Source organism: Convolutriloba macropyga, chromosome 2, assembly GCF_964194025.1.
Source record: "Convolutriloba macropyga chromosome 2, txConMacr16.3, whole genome shotgun sequence".
NCBI classification, from domain to species: domain Eukaryota; kingdom Metazoa; phylum Xenacoelomorpha; order Acoela; family Convolutidae; genus Convolutriloba; species Convolutriloba macropyga.
The window spans coordinates 16,722,457-16,740,280 of NC_134469.1; the positions used below are offsets into that span (position 1 = coordinate 16,722,457).

At 36.2% G+C, this 17,824-nt stretch overlaps 1 protein-coding gene across 1 annotated transcript in view; it reads right to left on the minus strand.

Moving 5' to 3' along the window:
- Positions 1-17,824, minus strand: part of LOC142357285 (mediator of RNA polymerase II transcription subunit 23-like) — a 74,863-nt gene that overhangs the window by 56,707 nt on the left and 332 nt on the right. The gene's annotated exons all lie outside the window — the stretch shown is intronic.

A 17,824-nucleotide genomic window follows, 5' to 3' on the forward strand; every position in this document is an offset into this window, starting at 1 on the left:
GATCCTGAGGATCTTGATCCTGAGGACATACCGATCACTTAGAGACCAATGCCTTGTTTTGTACTTTTGAATGTGCCCATAAAAAAATTTACACAACAGAATGCGCCCTTTCAAAACGACATGTTACTTAGTTTAGAGCTTAAAATGAGCACTTTTTACATTGGAATCGATTTGTCGGTAACCCTTGATACACCCGAAAATGATATACTTTGGCTTTGGATTTTGAGGTTTTGTTCTCTGCTTCTAAAAAGTTATCTCAGTGGTTGGTCTCAGAAAGTTTTAACAGAGGACGTGTTGTCTTTCTGGCAAGAAAAAAAACTGGGTTACCACAAGGATCGGTATTAGGTCACCTGATTTTCTTACATTAATTGCTTACATTAGAGCTCATATTTAAATGGCTGCAAAAAACTACCATTTCTATGCGGATGAAACCGTTATTTATTTTGTCTATGAAGAAACGCTAAATCAGAAGAAGTTTGATTTGATTATTAGAACCTTACAAAAACGGTTTTGCGGCTCCAAATTGAAATTAAATACCAGAAAAAAAGAATTTATGAAAATAATGACAAAGAATTCTTTCAACGCCGATCTAAGTCTCTCAACAGATTCCAAATCTTTGAATCAAGTGAAATTTCTGCTTGATTCTGGACGACAATTTTTTGTTTTCATTGCAAATCAGTTCAGTCAGTTACTTCTGCCTGCTATTGTATGCAACGGAAGCTTCATTCAATCAGAGACACAGATTACAGGGACGTCGTAATAGATTTGGACAGATTTAAAACCATTTTGCGTCCTGATTACTACAACTCACTTTTTTATGTATTATTTGCTGTACTACATGGAAATTTACGACGGATAACGAATTGAGCATGCCGGCCAATGTTTCGACTCTCACCCTGAACACCTACTTCAGGATTCATCAAGCAGCTACACTGGTTACCTCTGCAAAAACGTGTGGTGTTCAGAATGCTTTTTGGCCACCACTTAACCTATCATCTTCAAATTCCAAGGCATTTTAGCTCTTTGGTGTCTCGCAATGTTAGAATTACAAGAAGCCAGTATGTAAACAACCTTCAAATTTTGATATTTGAAACCAACTCTTGAAAAAGGTCTTTCAGCCATGCAATTCCGCATGAATGGAACAGACTGCCATTTGAATTGAAGCTAAAACCAGATGAGCTTACTGATAGTAGGAAACTGAAAACTTTTTAGTTCTGATTGATTTATATTGAAGCAATTTTGAGTATTTAAATGGTACCATAGCCTATAATCATACTATTAAAAAAATAAAATAACAAAAACAATCTGATCTACGCTGCTGTCCGTAGAAAAGAAAAAGAAAAATGGCAATCACTCCAGGGGATCAAGACCCACAAGTCAAACATATTGAGTAAATTGAAGGCTGAGAAGCAACTTCTGATGCAGCAACCCTTGATGTGATCAAAAACACTATCACAAGACAATCCGCCGAGAAGCGAACCCACCATCAATTGCAAAGCTTTCTTCTCCAACTGGCTGGCTTCGTATACTGCAACTGGGACTGTACATGTGGCAATCACTGTGGTCTGAAAGAAATTTACATACCAGTTGTCTAAGCTGTGAAAGACCTTTTGCAAACTTCAAGACAAAGGACTTTCAGTACGTCGCTGACTGTCAAGAAATCCAACAAGACACTAGACTGAATTGCATTTTCTTGAAACTGTTCTCAATCACAGTTGCAACTGCCGCGGAGTTTTGCATTAAAAAAATGCAACCGAACCAGATGCAACGGAAAGCGGAAATAGAATTTTTCTAGACTTCTTGATTGTTTCTCACTTAATTGTCCGTTGTGTAGTCAGTCAAGAACGCAGAATAACGTTTACTAATGCTTTGACACTCATCGAACAAAAAGTAGCATGCGAAGTGAGCTATGGCTGTATGATAACAATCAGTCGTTTGAATTTTTATTGGAAAACTGCAAAATCTACCAGGTGCTAGAAAACAGAAGGAACGTCCATGGTGGTGTTCTAACTTCAATCAAAATTATTATCAGCTCTTAACGACTGAAAACTTATCAATCTGAATGAGCAGTGATATGGCAAGTTCAAATTCTTCAACCAATGATCAAGATCTGTGTGGTACAATCTCCCGCATGGAAGTGGTTACATGTACACAACAGCAGACATCAAAAACATGTATGCTGCAAATCTTAAAAGCTCAACTGAAATCAATTGCGGTGATATAGAATTTGAAAGAATTTTTTCTCAGAATTGAATCCTTTTTGTCAGCTTTGACAAGAGTTTACGAATTCCTATAATTGTTCAATTCAATAAGCTCTAAGACTTCGCACGCCCTCATCTCACAATACTAAGTTGATCAAGTTTGTGCAAGAACTGACAAAACACGTCTACAGCAATGGGTGAATTCTCATCCTTCCCCACGCGAAATCTCTTAAAAAAGGCTTCTAGGAGTTACTACAGAATTTCTATCATATCGGAGAAGTGATTGTTAGGCAAGACTTATCAAAAACACAATCAACAAACACTCCACCAACAAGCTAACACCCAATCAACAGCAGAGCTTTTAAAAGAGCGTGGGGTTTCCCTACAACTAGTTCGCATCGTGTACTGCAAACGTGACGTTGCACGCGGCAATAACAATGATCTGAAAACACTACACATCCCAGTTGTTCACGTTTTGAAAGACCATGTGCAAAGAGAAAAACAACCTTCAATACGTCGCTAACTGCCAAAAAATCTAACAAGACAATACTCTGAATTGCTTTTTCTTGAAATTGTGGTTAATCGCGGTTGCAACCAAGACTCTTAAGAAATCCACCAGGGCAATAAGTTGAATTATATTCTCTCAAAATTGTTCTCAGTCACGTTTTCCAGCCCCAATGATTTTTGCACAAAAAGGGAAAAACCCAATAAGAAGAAGCGGAAAGCCAAGAGAAAAACTAGAATTTTGACTAAAGTTTTTACGTAGATGCCCGTAGTTTAGTCAGTCAAAAAATTGCATTGAAATTTACTTACGCATTAACGCTCACCAACAAATTGTAATATGCGTAAGTGATATAATACTGAATGAAATCTATGAGTCGTTTGAATTGTTTTCCGACAACTGCACGATCTACAGTGCCGACCGAATCCAAGAAAGCAGAAAAAACACTCATGGTTTCATTCTTTTAGCAATGAAAAACAGAAAATCTGAACGACTGAAATCTGATCAACTTGAATAAGCAGTGACATGTAGATTTGAAAACAAATTAAACCAATCAAATTTTTGGACTCTACAACCCCACACAAAGAAGTGAATACACGGTACAAGACTTCAAGAAAATTTATTGTTCAATTTTAAGGAGCAGAACCCAAATCATTTGTGGTGAATTGCTTTTTTTCAGGAAGCAAAGTTTTAAAACTATAGAAGTAAACATCATGACACTCACTACTTCTTCAAAAATGAACTATAACAACAAGCAGTAAATTTCTGGATCTGTAGAGGCAACACTTTGAAGGAGTTTTTCCTGGAAATCCCCTATTTTTGAGCTTTGAAAAGATATTTACAAAGTCTTATAATTCTTCACTTTACAAGGAGCTCTGACCTATACTTGAATGCCATAACCTCGAGTGTATATCGATCATTTAAAATTCACACAGCTTCAGAACAACTGATTGTAAGCAAACCAAGAAGTTTAATGAAAATTTTTTAAATGAAACAAGAGAGCCAAGTCAATATTAAGAAAAAATACAAGGAGTTACACGAAGTCTTTGACAATCTGATCGACACTACTGCCCCTGGACAAACAAGCGATTAGCAATCACTCCCTGGATCATGCCCCACAAGTCAAGGACGTTGAATCAATTGCAGACTCAAAAACAACTTCTGAAGCAAAAACACACGAGCTAACGAAAGGCAGCTATTGCCAAACTGCAGAATTAATAGCATGAACAGCTGGAAAAAAATAAACAACTTTAAGAGGTAAAACTGATGTCCACAAGAGTCAGCCGACCAGGTGCTAGAAAACAGTAAAAACGCCCGTGGTTTTATTCTATTAGCAACGAAAAACATCAAATCTGAACGACTGAAATCTGATCAACTTGAATGCGCAGTGATATGTAGATTTGAAAACAAAAAACAACGTTCAAATGTTATGGACTCCACAACCCCAGACAAAGAAGTGAATACACAGCACAAGACTTCAAGAAAATTTAATGTTCAGTTTGAGAGAGCTGAACCAAAATCATTTGTGGTCACTTTTTTTCCGGAATCAAACTTGAAAACTTTAAAAGTGAACACCAAGACAACCTGCAGTTAATTAGAATTGAACAAAAACAACAAGCTGTAGATTTCTTGATTTGTAGAGGCAAAAATTTGGATGGAGTTTTTCTTGGAAATTGCCCCTTTTAGCGAGCTCTGACGGGAAATTTGCGAATCCTATAATATTTAGATTCTCTTCCGTAAACTTGATATACAGCGTTGTCTCCGTTGAAAAAAATAGCGGATTCGGCTTGAGATACACATCACATAATCACGAGTTTTTAACGGTTACCAACCCAACTTTTTCCTGAGCACAGCCAAAAAATCAGCCTAATCCTGGACAATGTCATGAAAACCATCAAATGTCTTTAAAAAACAACCAAAATAATAGAATATTGCGGAAACCACACTAATCTACAAAAAAGGACAAAAGCTGTTCTAAAACTACCCTCAAGTAGTTTTCATAATTGTTGATATCATTTTATGCTAAATGTGGATACAAAAAACTTTTTGTGCCATTCTTGAAATTCCTGAATAAGCATCAACATGGCTTAATCCCCACAAGTGAGAAAATACGCTAAACAGCAGAAGTCTTTCAGACCATATAAGCTTCAATTCCAAACAGCAGAAATAAAATATTTGTGGATACTTGACTTTTCCGGACGCAATATTGAAAAACTATAAAAGCCAACCTCATGACAATCTCGACTTGTTCAGAAACGAACTACAACAACCAGCAGTAAATTTTGGGATTTTAAAGGCAATACGTTGGATGGAGTTTCAGAAATCCACTACTTGCAATCCCTGAAAAAAATACAAACCCTTATAATTTATCACCTAACTATGAGCTCAGATTTCTACCTGATTGCCCAAAACTCGAGTACATACTGATCATAGAAAATTTTCACAGCTAATTATGAGAAAATTATCGAGTTTGTTTAAAAGTTGGAACGAAAACAAGAGAACCAAATCAAAATAAAGCAAATGAACGAAGCGTTACACAAACTCATTGACAACCTGATTGACACTTATGTCCCTAGACAAACAAGGAATTAGCAACCGCTCTGGATCATGCCCCACAAGTCAAAGCCGTTGAATCAATTGCAGACCCAGAAACGACTTCTGATGCAAAAATACACAAGCTAACGAAATGCAGCTATTGCCAAACTGCAGGATTAGTAGCATAGACAGCTGAAATAAATAAACTACATTAAGAGGTAAAACTGATGTCCACAAGAGTCAGCCGACCAGGTGCTAGAAAACAGTAAAAACGCCCGTGGTTTTATTCTATTAGCAACGAAAAACATCAAATCTGAACGACTGAAATCTGATCAACTTGAATGCGCAGTGATATGTAGATTTGAAAACAAAAAACAACGTTCAAATGTTATGGACTCTACAACCCCAGACAAAGAAGTGAATACACAGCACAAGACTTCAAGAAAATTTAATGTTCAGTTTTAGAGAGCTGAACCAAAATCATTTGTGGTCACTTTTTTTCCGGAATCAAACTTGAAAACTTTAAAAGTGAACACCAAGACAACCTGCAGTTAATTAGAATTGAACAAAAACAACAAGCTGTAGATTTCTTGATTTGTAGAGGCAAAAATTTGGATGGAGTTTTTCTTGGAAATTGCCCCTTTTAGCGGGCTCTGACGGGAAATTTGCGAATCCTATAATATTTAGATTCTCTTCCGTAAACTTGATATACAGCGTTGTCTCCGTTGAAAAAAATAGCGGATTCGGCTTGAGATACACATCACATAATCACGAGTTTTTAACGGTTACCAACCCAACTTTTTCCTGAGCACAGCCAAAAAATCAGCCTAATCCTGGGCAATGTCATGAAAACCATCAAATGTCATTAAAAAACAACCAAAATAATAAAATATTGCGGAAACCACACTAATCTACAAAAAAGGACAAAAGCTGTTCTAAAACTACCCTCAAGTAGTTTTCATAATTGTTGATATCATTTTATGCTAAATGTGGATACAAAAAACTTTTTGTGCCATTCTTGAAATTCCTGAATAAGCACCAACATGGCTTAATCCCCACAAGTGAGAAAATACGCTAAACAGCAGAAGTCTTTCAGACCATATAAGCTTCAATTCCAAACAGCAGAAATAAAATATTTGTGGATACTTGACTTTTCCGGACGCAATATTGAAAAACTATAAAAGCCAACCTCATGACAATCTCGACTTGTTCAGAAACGAACTACAACAACCAGCAGTATATTTTGGGATTTTAAAGGCAATACGTTGGATGGAGTTTCAGAAATCCACTACTTGCAATCCCTGAAAAAAATACAAACCCTTATAATTTATCACCTAACTATGAGCTCAGATTTCTACCTGATTGCCCAAAACTCGAGTACATACTGATCATAGAAAATTTTCACAGCTAATTATGAGAAAATTATCGAGTTTGTTTAAAAGTTGGAACGAAAACAAGAGAACCAAATCAAAATAAAGCAAATGAACGAAGCGTTACACAAACTCATTGACAACCTGATTGACACTTATGTCCCTAGACAAACAAGGAATTAGCAACCGCTCTGGATCATGCCCCACAAGTCAAAGCCGTTGAATCAATTGCAGACCCAGAAACGACTTCTGATGCAAAAATACACAAGCTAACGAAATGCAGCTATTGCCAAACTGCAGGATTAGTAGCATAGACAGCTGAAATAAATAAACTACATTAAGAGGTAAAACTGATGTCCACAAGAGTCAGCCGACCAGGCGATAGAAAGCAGCAAAAGGCCCGTGGTTTTATTCTATTAGCAATGAAAAACATCAAATCTGAACGACTGAAATCTGGTCATCTTGAATGCGCAGTGATATGTAGATTTGAAAACAAAAAACAACGATCAAATGTTTTGGACTCTACAACCCCACACAATGAATTGAATACACTGCACAAGACTTCAAGAAAAATTAATGTTCAATTTTAAAGAGCAGAACCAAAATTATTTGTGGTGACTGGCTTCTTCAGGAAGCAAAGTTTAAAAACTATAGATGTAAACATCATGACAATCTCTACTTCTTCAAAAATGAACGATAACAACACGCAGTAAACTTCCGGATTTGTAGAGGCAACACTTTGAAGGAGTTTTTCCCGGAAATCCCCTATTTTCGAGTTTTGACAAGAAATATTCAAAGTTTTATAGTTCTTCACTTCACAAAGAGCTTCAACTTCTACTTGAATGCCATAACGTTGAGTATATATCGGCCATAGAAAGTTAGCACAGCTTCAGAAGAGCTGGTTATAAGCAAATTAAGAAGTTTATTGAAAATTTTTTAAATGAAACAAGAGAGCCAAATCAAAATTAAGAAAAAATACAAGGACTTACTCAAAATCTCTGACAATCTGATCAACACTACTGTCCCTAGACAAACAAGGAGTTAGCAATCACTCCCTGGATCATGCCCCACAAGTCAAAGACCTTGAATCGATTGCGGACTCAGAACAGACTTCTGATGCAAAAACACACAAGCTAACGAAAGCCAGCTATTGCCAAACTGCAGAATTAATAGCATAAACAGCTGAAAAAAATAAACTACTTTAAGAGATAACATTGATGTTCGCAAAAGTCAGCCGACCAGGTGCTGGAAAGCGGAAAAAACGCCCGTGGATTTATTCTATTAGCAATGAAAAACATCAAATCTGAACGACTGAAATCTGATCGTTTTGAATGCGCAGTGATATGTAGATTTGAAAACAAAAAACAACAATCAAATGTTTTGGACTCTACAACCCCACACAAAGAAGTGAATACACAGCACAAGACTTGAAGAAAAATTAATGCTCAATTTTAAAGAGCAGAACCAAAATCATTTGTGGTCAATTGCTTTTTCAGGAAGCAAAGTTTTAAAACTATAGAAGTAAACATCATGACACTCTCTACTTCTTCAAAAATGAACTAAAACAACAAGCAGTAAACTTCTGGATTTGTAGAAGCAACACTTTGAAGGTGTTTTTCCTGGAAATTCCCTACTTTCTAGCTTTGACAAGAAATTTACAAAGTCTTATAATTCTTCAGTTCACAAAGAGCTCCGACTTCTACTTGAATGCCATAACGTTGAGTATAAATCGGCCGTAGAAAAATCACACAGCTTCAGAAGAGCTGATTATAAGCAAGTTAAAAGTTTATTGAAAATATTTTAAATGAAACAAGAGAGCCAAGTCAAAAATAAGAAAAAATACAAGGACTTACACAAAATCTCTGACAATCTGATCAACACTACTGTCCCTAGGCAAACAAGGAGTTAGCAATCACTCCCTGGATCATGCCCCACAAGTCAAAGACCTTGAATCAATTGCAGACTCAGAACAGACTTCTGATGCAAACGCACGCAAGCTAACGAAAGGCAGCTATTGCCAAACTGCAGTATTATTTGCATAAACTGTTGAAAAAAAAATACTTTAAGAGATAACACTGATGTCCGCAAAAGTCAACCGACCAGGTGCTGGAAAGCAGCAAAAGGCCCGTGGTTTTATTCTATTAGCAATGAAAAACATCAAATCTGAACGACTGAAATCTGGTCATCTTGAATGCGCAGTGATATGTAGATTTGAAAACAAAAAACAACGATCAAATGTTTTGGACTCTACAACCCCACACAATGAATTGAATACACTGCACAAGACTTCAAGAAAAATTAATGTTCAATTTTAAAGAGCAGAACCAAAATTATTTGTGGTGACTGGCTTCTTCAGGAAGCAAAGTTTAAAAACTATAGATGTAAACATCATGACAATCTCTACTTCTTCAAAAACGAACGATAACAACACGCAGTAAACTTCCGGATTTGTAGAGGCAACACTTTGAAGGAGTTTTTCCCGGAAATCCCCTATTTTCGAGTTTTGACAAGAAATATTCAAAGTTTTATAGTTCTTCACTTCACAAAGAGCTTCAACTTCTACTTGAATGCCATAACGTTGAGTATATATCGGCCATAGAAAGTTAGCACAGCTTCAGAAGAGCTGGTTATAAGCAAATTAAGAAGTTTATTGAAAATTTTTTAAATGAAACAAGAGAGCCAAATCAAAATTAAGAAAAAATACAAGGACTTACTCAAAATCTCTGACAATCTGATCAACACTACTGTCCCTAGACAAACAAGGAGTTAGCAATCACTCCCTGGATCATGCCCCACAAGTCAAAGACCTTGAATCGATTGCGGACTCAGAACAGACTTCTGATGCAAAAACACACAAGCTAACGAAAGCCAGCTATTGCCAAACTGCAGAATTAATAGCATAAACAGCTGAAAAAAATAAACTACTTTAAGAGATAACATTGATGTTCGCAAAAGTCAGCCGACCAGGTGCTGGAAAGCGGAAAAAACGCCCGTGGATTTATTCTATTAGCAATGAAAAACATCAAATCTGAACGACTGAAATCTGATCGTTTTGAATGCGCAGTGATATGTAGATTTGAAAACAAAAAACAACAATCAAATGTTTTGGACTCTACAACCCCACACAAAGAAGTGAATACACAGCACAAGACTTGAAGAAAAATTAATGCTCAATTTTAAAGAGCAGAACCAAAATCATTTGTGGTCAATTGCTTTTTCAGGAAGCAAAGTTTTAAAACTATAGAAGTAAACATCATGACACTCTCTACTTCTTCAAAAATGAACTAAAACAACAAGCAGTAAACTTCTGGATTTGTAGAAGCAACACTTTGAAGGAGTTTTTCCTGGAAATTCCCTATTTTCTAGCTTTGACAAGAAATTTACAAAGTCTTATAATTCTTCAGTTCACAAAGAGCTCCGACTTCTACTTGAATGCCATAACGTTGAGTATAAATCGGCCGTAGAAAAATCACACAGCTTCAGAAGAGCTGATTATAAGCAAGTTAAAAGTTTATTGAAAATATTTTAAATGAAACAAGAGAGCCAAGTCAAAAATAAGAAAAAATACAAGGACTTACACGAAATCTCTGACAATCTGATCAACACTACTGTCCCTAGGCAAACAAGGAGTTAGCAATCACTCCCTGGATCATGCCCCACAAGTCAAAGACCTTGAATCAATTGCAGACTCAGAACAGACTTCTGATGCAAACGCACGCAAGCTAACGAAAGGCAGCTATTGCCAAACTGCAGTATTATTTGCATAAACTGTTGAAAAAAAAATACTTTAAGAGATAACACTGATGTCCGCAAAAGTCAACCGACCAGGTGCTGGAAAGCAGCAAAAGGCCCGTGGTTTTATTCTATTAGCAATGAAAAACATCAAATCTGAACGACTGAAATCTGGTCATCTTGAATGCGCAGTGATATGTAGATTTGAAAACAAAAAACAACGATCAAATGTTTTGGACTCTACAACCCCACACAATGAATTGAATACACTGCACAAGACTTCAAGAAAAATTAATGTTCAATTTTAAAGAGCAGAACCAAAATTATTTGTGGTGACTGGCTTCTTCAGGAAGCAAAGTTTAAAAACTATAGATGTAAACATCATGACAATCTCTACTTCTTCAAAAATGAACGATAACAACACGCAGTAAACTTCCGGATTTGTAGAGGCAACACTTTGAAGGAGTTTTTCCCGGAAATCCCCTATTTTCGAGTTTTGACAAGAAATATTCAAAGTTTTATAGTTCTTCACTTCACAAAGAGCTTCAACTTCTACTTGAATGCCATAACGTTGAGTATATATCGGCCATAGAAAGTTAGCACAGCTTCAGAAGAGCTGGTTATAAGCAAATTAAGAAGTTTATTGAAAATTTTTTAAATGAAACAAGAGAGCCAAATCAAAATTAAGAAAAAATACAAGGACTTACTCAAAATCTCTGACAATCTGATCAACACTACTGTCCCTAGACAAACAAGGAGTTAGCAATCACTCCCTGGATCATGCCCCACAAGTCAAAGACCTTGAATCAATTGCAGACTCAGAACAGACTTCTGATGCAAACGCACGCAAGCTAACGAAAGGCAGCTATTGCCAAACTGCAGTATTATTTGCATAAACTGTTGAAAAAAAAATACTTTAAGAGATAACACTGATGTCCGCAAAAGTCAACCGACCAGGTGCTGGAAAGCAGCAAAAGGCCCGTGGTTTTATTCTATTAGCAATGAAAAACATCAAATCTGAACGACTGAAATCTGGTCATCTTGAATGCGCAGTGATATGTAGATTTGAAAACAAAAAACAACGATCAAATGTTTTGGACTCTACAACCCCACACAATGAATTGAATACACTGCACAAGACTTCAAGAAAAATTAATGTTCAATTTTAAAGAGCAGAACCAAAATTATTTGTGGTGACTGGCTTCTTCAGGAAGCAAAGTTTTAAAACTATAGAAGTAAACATCATGACACTCTCTAATTCTTCAAAAATGAACTAAAACAACAAGCAGTAAACTTCTGGATTTGTAGAAGCAACACTTTGAAGGAGTTTTTCCCGGAAATCCCCTATTTTCGAGTTTTGACAAGAAATATTCAAAGTTTTATAGTTCTTCACTTCACAAAGAGCTTCAACTTCTACTTGAATGCCATAACGTTGAGTATATATCGGCCATAGAAAGTTAGCACAGCTTCAGAAGAGCTGGTTATAAGCAAATTAAGAAGTTTATTGAAAATTTTTTAAATGAAACAAGAGAGCCAAATCAAAATTAAGAAAAAATACAAGGATTTACTCAAAATCTCTGACAATCTGATCAACACTACTGTCCCTAGACAAACAAGGAGTTAGCAATCACTCCCTGGATCATGCCCCACAAGTCAAAGACCTTGAATCGATTGCGGACTCAGAACAGACTTCTGATGCAAAAACACACAAGCTAACGAAAGCCAGCTATTGCCAAACTGCAGAATTAATAGCATAAACAGCTGAAAAAAATAAACTACTTTAAGAGATAACATTGATGTTCGCAAAAGTCAGCCGACCAGGTGCTGGAAAGCGGAAAAAACGCCCGTGGATTTATTCTATTAGCAATGAAAAACATCAAATCTGAACGACTGAAATCTGATCGTTTTGAATGCGCAGTGATATGTAGATTTGAAAACAAAAAACAACAATCAAATGTTTTGGACTCTACAACCCCACACAAAGAAGTGAATACACAGCACAAGACTTGAAGAAAAATTAATGCTCAATTTTAAAGAGCAGAAACAAAATCATTTGTGGTCAATTGCTTCTTCAGGAAGCAAAGTTTTAAAACTATAGAAGTAAACATCATGACACTCTCTACTTCTTCAAAAATGAACTAAAACAACAAGCAGTAAACTTCTGGATTTGTAGAAGCAACACTTTGAAGGAGTTTTTCCTGGAAATTCCCTATTTTCTAGCTTTGACAAGAAATTTACAAAGTCTTATAATTCTTCAGTTCACAAAGAGCTCCGACTTCTACTTGAATGCCATAACGTTGAGTATAAATCGGCCGTAGAAAAATCACACAGCTTCAGAAGAGCTGATTATAAGCAAGTTAAAAGTTTATTGAAAATATTTTAAATGAAACAAGAGAGCCAAGTCAAAAATAAGAAAAAATACAAGGACTTACACAAAATCTCTGACAATCTGATGAACACTACTGTCCCTAGGCAAACAAGGAGTTAGCAATCACTCCCTGGATCATGCCCCACAAGTCAAAGACCTTGAATCAATTGCAGACTCAGAACAGACTTCTGATGCAAACGCACGCAAGCTAACGAAAGGCAGCTATTGCCAAACTGCAGTATTATTTGCATAAACTGTTGAAAAAAAAATACTTTAAGAGATAACACTGATGTCCGCAAAAGTCAACCGACCAGGTGCTGGAAAGCAGAAAAAACGCCCGTGGTTTTTTTTCTATTAGCAATGAAAAACATCAAATCTGAACGACTGAAATCTGATCAACTTGAATGCGCAGTGATATGTAGATTTGAAAACAAAAAACAACAATCAAAATTTTGGACTCTACAACCCCACACAAAGAAGTGAATACACAGCACAAGACTTGAAGAAAAATTAATGCTCAATTTTAAAGAGCAGAACCAAAATCATTTGTGGTGAATTGCTTTTTCAGGAAGCAAAGTTTTAAAACTATAGAAGTAAACATCATGACACTCTCTAATTCTTCAAAAATGAACTAAAACAACAAGCAGTAAACTTCTGGATTTGTAGAAGCAACACTTTGAAGGAGTTTTTCCTGGAAATCCCCTTTTTTCTAGCTTTGACAAGAAATTTACAAAGTCTTATAATTCTTCAGTTCACAAAGAGCTCCGACTTCTACTTGAATGCCATAACGTTGAGTATAAATCGGCCGTAGAAAAATCACACAGCTTCAGAAGAGCTGATTATAAGGAAGTTAAAAGTTTATTGAAAATTTTTTAAATGAAACAAGAGAGCCAAGTCAAAAATAAGAAAAAATACAAGGACTTACACAAAATCTCTGACAATCTGATCGACACTACTGTCCCTAGGCAAACAAGGAGTTAGCAATCACTCCCTGGATCATGCCCCACAAGTCAAAGACCTTGAGTCAATTGCAGACTCAGAACAGATTTCTGATGCAAACGCACACAAGCTAACGAAAGGCAGCTATTGCCAAACTGCAGTATTTTTTGCATAAACTGTTGAAAAAAAAATACTTTAAGAGATAACACTGATGTCCGCAAAAGTCAACCGACCAGGTGCTGGAAAGCAGAAAAAACGCCCGTGGTTTTATTCTATTAGCAATGAAAAACATCAAATCTGAACGACTGAAATCTGATCAACTTTAATGCGCACTGATATGTAGATTTGAAAACAAAAAACAACGATCAAATAATTTGGACTCTAAAACCCCACTTAAAGAAATGAATACACAGCACAAGACTTCACAAAAATTTAATGTTCAATTTTAAAGAGCAGAACCAAAATTATTTGTAGTGACCTGCTTTTTCAGGAAGCAAAGTTTAAAAACTAGAGATGTAAACATCATGACAATCTCTACTTCTTCAAAAATGAACTATAACAACAAGCAGTAAACTTCTTGATTTGTAGAGACAACACTTTGAAGGAGTTTTTCCTGGAAATCCCCTATTTTCGAGCTTTGCCAAGAAATTTACAAAGTCTTATAATTCTTCAATTCACAAAGAGCTCCGACTTCTACTTGAATGCCATAACGTTGAGTATATATCGGCCATAGAAAAATCACACAGCTTCAGAAGAGCTAATAATAAGCAAATTAAGAAGTTTATTGAAAATATTTTAAATGAAACAAGAGAGCCAAGTCAAAAATAAAATACAAGGACTTACACGAATTCTTCGACAATCTGATCAACTTGAATGCGCAGTGATATGTAGATTTAAAAACAAATAACAATGATCAAATGTTTTGGACTCTACAATACCACACAAAGAAGTGAATACACTGCAAAAGACTTCAAGAAAAATTAATGTTCAATTTTAAAGAGCAGAACCAAAATAATTTGTGGTGAATTGCTTTTTCAGGAAGCAAAGTTTTAAAACTATAGAAGTAAACATCATGACACTCCCTATTTCTTCAAATATGAACAAAAGCAACAAGCAGTAAACTTCTGGATTTGTAGAGGCAACACTTTGAAGGAGTTTTCCCCTGAAATCCACTATTTTCGAGCTTTGACAAGAAATTTACAAACTCTTATAATTCTTCACTTCACAAGGAGCTCTGACTTCTACTTGAATGCCATAACGTCGAGTGTATATCGACCATTTAAAATTCACACAGCTTCAGAAGAGCTGATCGTAAGCAAACCAAGAAGTTTATTGAAAATTTTTAAATGAAACAAGAGAGCCAAGTCAATATTAAGAAAAAAATACAAGGAGTTACACGAAGTCTTTGACAATCTGATCGACACTACTGTCCCTAGACAAACAAGGAATTAGCAATTACTCCCTGGATCAAGCCCCACAGGTCAAAGATTTTGAATCAATTTTAAACTCAGAAACAACTTTTGATGCAAAAACACAAGAGCTAACGAAAAGCAGCTATTGCCAAACTGCAGAAATTAATAGTATTAACATCTGAAATAAAAAAAATCACATTAGGAGGTAAAACTGATGTCCACAGGAGTCAAAAATGTTTTTTCAGCACGTGAAACACTTGATTATATTCCAATCCTGCCAAAAGTCTCAGTCGTAATTCTACAGTCTGCATCGATTACAGCTTACAACAGAAGCAGTGAAGCTTCTAAACAATTCCTTCTAATCTGTGTTTTCAACAAAGTAGTATTTCGATGTAAAGGACGTACACCCTCAAGAATCCACGATCGATAAATATTACCGTCTCCAGGGATAAAATTTACCAGGTTTGGTTTGAACTGAACCTCACAATATCACAATGCCCAAACGGTTATCCACCCACCTTTTTTTCCGAGGATGGCCAAAAGAAGAGCCTATTCCTGCACAAAGCCATGAAGAACACTAAGTGTTTTTTTGAAAAAAAACAAAATTATAGAGATTTGCAGAAATCACACTCATACATAAAAAAGGGACAAAAAATTTCTAAAACTACCCTCAAGTAGCTTTGGGAGTCATTCAGGGCATTTTTTGATAAAGGTGCATACAAAATACTTTTTGTGCCCTTACTGAAGTTCCTGACTCAGCAGCAACATGGCTGCATAGCAGAACGATCAGAACTCAAGAACAGGTTGTCATTTCTGAAAAAGATATGGGAAGCCATGGATCAAAACATGACAGATGACACAACATTTTTTACACAGATTTCTCCTTACTCTTCCACCGAGTCCCAACTTAAAGCGCTTCATAAAAAGTCAGCCAACTCCAAGTTGGTGACTATCTTCATAAAAAACTCCTCCGCTATATAAAAGTAGGAAGCAGCAGGTAGCAGGAGACATTTTAAGCTCGAGAGTACTAGAGGTCACCAGCGGCGTCCCTACGGATTGTTCACTAAGTACCCTTCTCTTCTGCGTTTTCATAAACAATCGGCCGAAATTTCATCGATCCACTTAGCCCTTCCAATTTGCAGACAAATTGAAGAAACTTTCGGCAGGTATGACCCAGCGCCAAATCCAGGGGACATCATATCGATTCAAGCACAACTCTATGGAAACAAGACAAAACTAGAAGGGGGCAAATGCTCAACCTTGAAAAGTCGCGGGCTTGAATTAGCTCACACGCTGTCTGACAATAATCTGCAGACCACCACTGAAGTGAAAGAACGTAAAATTATCATAATTAAAAACTTAACCTGGGTAACGCACAAAAGTAATCAGCTCCATAAGGCAAAAAACGTTGTAAACGGGATCAAAATGAATGTTGCCTAGGAAGTGAAAGCGTTCGTCCGAAATAAATTATACAAATGCATTCTCCGCCAGTGCTGCTATACGTAATTAACCGGCACAGCCCTTCGAAAACAGATATTGATGAACCAGGAAAACTTCAAACGGAAGACTGTCAAGTGGTTATCAGGAGAACAGGACTCCTACAAAAGCCAACATAGGCATTGAAAGTCCTGCCTCTAACAAAATACCGTCAAATGAATAATCTTTTGACTCTTTCCAAGATATTGGACGAGAATATTGTATACATAATTGAACAAACGACCAGCACATAAGATCGAAATTGTCAAACTGCAGAAAACCAGACTCGAGAAAATGAGGAGAGAAAATATCTTCTCAAAATGCAGAATAGCGAAAAAAATTGTGATGTAATCTTCTTGATGATTGAAGCCTCAATAAACGAAAATCAAAAATTATTAAAGCTAATGTGGAAGAACGTCGACGAAATATCGTTCTTTTAAAACGCCTCTTGGGATAACGTTGCAATTACTACTCTCAAAAATCCACATCGTCATCAACAACAACGAACACTAACAAATATTATAAAAAATTAAGAACAAAATATCAATCATAGATACCTGTACGTAAATGGAACAACAATGCTGTCAAAGGAAGGCACTCCTCAAGGCAACCCGCTGGCAATGGAGATGTATGAAATTGACACTTTGTCATTAATAGCATTGCTATCACATCGTTATGCAAAAATGATATACAGAAAATGGTAGTACCGGAGTTTCCTACTAATCGTTTTGTGCATTGTGGGATAATCTTCAATCATTTGACTACATTGTAGGCTCTCCACAATTAACGCTGATTACAAAATCACCTCTGAAAAAAGAGCAGAAGAAGTGTTTTAGGACACTAAAGTTCAATCAACAATTTGCACATGAGTTTTAGACTTGGTTCTTGGCACACATGAAGCTTGCGCAATTTGTATCAACAAAGCAAATTGTATCCGCAAATCACCAAAATACCTAAAAAAAAATTAACAGAATAATTTACAAAACCGGCCCCAAGACCTCATTTTCTTGTTTCACCAAAGCATTTCAAAACAAATTATCTTTCCTATGTAGAACCAAAACAGAAAAATTGCCTTTTCTTGATAATGTAAAATCTCATATATCCGAGACAATTTTGACATCAAATACTGAAAATCAATTGATCGCCAAAGAGAGAACATATTGTGTTACCACTGCGCTTGCGCGGTTTGAATGTTCAACTGCCCCGCAACATTTCCCATGTCAGACTACCTGAACAAGGAAGATCTGAGTGAAACTAAAGCAAACAGCAATAAATCATAGAAAAGGCAA